A 1,876-nucleotide genomic window follows, 5' to 3' on the forward strand; every position below is an offset into this window, starting at 1 on the left:
AAACTTAATAATTTTTAGTATTAGATTTTTTTTTTAAATAATTAAAATCCGGCCCGGTCCACTTAGCCCACTATGTACCCCTAACCGGGTAGGGGGCTGGGCCAGACAGCCCTTTCCCTCCTCTAACCCGGCCCACTAACTATGCCCCGGCCTGGCCCCCTGTCCAGCCCCATGTGACACACATTTATATGGCCCGACCCACTTAACAGGCTTAACTATTGGAGAGTGGGAAACAAACTCTTGTGCAAGTATATACATGGGGTAATTCAGAATTTAATTCTTAAAGTTTTTAATATTGAACTCATTGTATTTTTAAAATTATGAATTTGGATTTATTATTTATCATAATTTTGATAAACTTTTACAAATAAATGTATTATTCGCGTTGAAATTGCTGGGTTTAGACTTTAGATGAACAAGTGCTTGAACATTGCATCCGCCCCTCAGTGCAAATATACCTATTTGAGTATTAAGCCTTAACAATTACAAACTAAATGCTTTATTAAAGAAAATCTGTTTATACGCTTTCAGTATGACTGATCATTAAAGTTAAAAATCTCATTTACAAAACAAGAATCACCTCATCATCGATGATGTTCTATCTATATACAACAAAATAAAAATAAGAATGGATCCTGCGTCATTGTTTTTTTTTTTTTTTTTTTTTTTTTTTTTTATAATTTTTAAGTAGACATTGATATTCCAATGTTAGCTGGTTACAACATTGTATGCTACTCCCTCCGTCCCATATTACTTGTCTGTTTTTTTTCATCCTTTAAGGATTATAAATAAAAGTGTATTTTTATTATATTATCCTTATCTTACTTCAATAAATTGCACTCTAATCAATATTGGTTAATTTAAAAAATAATTAATATTAAGGACAAAAGAAAAAAATTAATTAATTTTATCTTGATTTTGTTAATTGATAAGTGTTTTGAGACGAACATTTTTAATAAGGTGGACAACTAACTATACGGGGACGAAAGGAGTAAAAAATTGAAGAGACATTTAGCCGCGAAAGGGTCAAACCCATGTGACAGGCAGCATTTTTTTTTCCGCAGCTCGTGACGAGCTAGCTGTATGACATGAAATTAAATGTAGTCTCATTTGGCTCAATTAAACTTGGAACAATTATTTTTCTTCATTAATTTAGCAAGAAATGGCGAGTTCTAGACGTAGTTTGAATCCCCATACATCACAAAAGTCAGCACATTATCAAATCCTCTAGCTCCACTCAACAAACAGAAAATTTTCCCATTAGCTAATTTCTGGAACATTATATTTGATGTTTTCTTTTTACTAATAGTAGTTGTTTGTTTTGGTCGCTTATTTCAGCGTCAACTTAAAATATAACATTTGAAGTTTGAAAAATTAAATTAAATTAAATAGGAATTTAAGTGCAATAAATGGTTTTCATTCAACAAATATCAATTATTTTCCAAATGAAATTCACTACCAAACACAATTATAACCTTCAAATACTTTTACGAACAAGAGTTGCGGTAGAGTGGTAAGTACTTCTTTATCCTTTGTCAGATGCCTTGGGTTCGAGTCCACTGGATATACAATCGCCTAACAAGCCTTTGTTAGGGAGGCGTGAATCCGAATTTAATCAAGCCCTAATACGCATATTGAATACTGGATGGGAAACAAAAAACTTTGTGATACTTTTATTTAATTTAAAATTCAACTTCAAACACACTATTTGTTTTTTCCTCATCAAATTACAACCAAATAAAACGTCATACAAAATCGTCCTCTTATTTAGCTTAATACTCTCCTCGTCATAGTGAAGAAGATAAGATACTTCTTATCCTATATATTTAAAATCATCCAACTATATCCCTTCTTGGATATATAATCTTCAACCTAA

Source organism: Lycium barbarum, chromosome 6, assembly GCF_019175385.1.
Source record: "Lycium barbarum isolate Lr01 chromosome 6, ASM1917538v2, whole genome shotgun sequence".
Lineage (NCBI taxonomy): Eukaryota > Viridiplantae > Streptophyta > Magnoliopsida > Solanales > Solanaceae > Lycium > Lycium barbarum.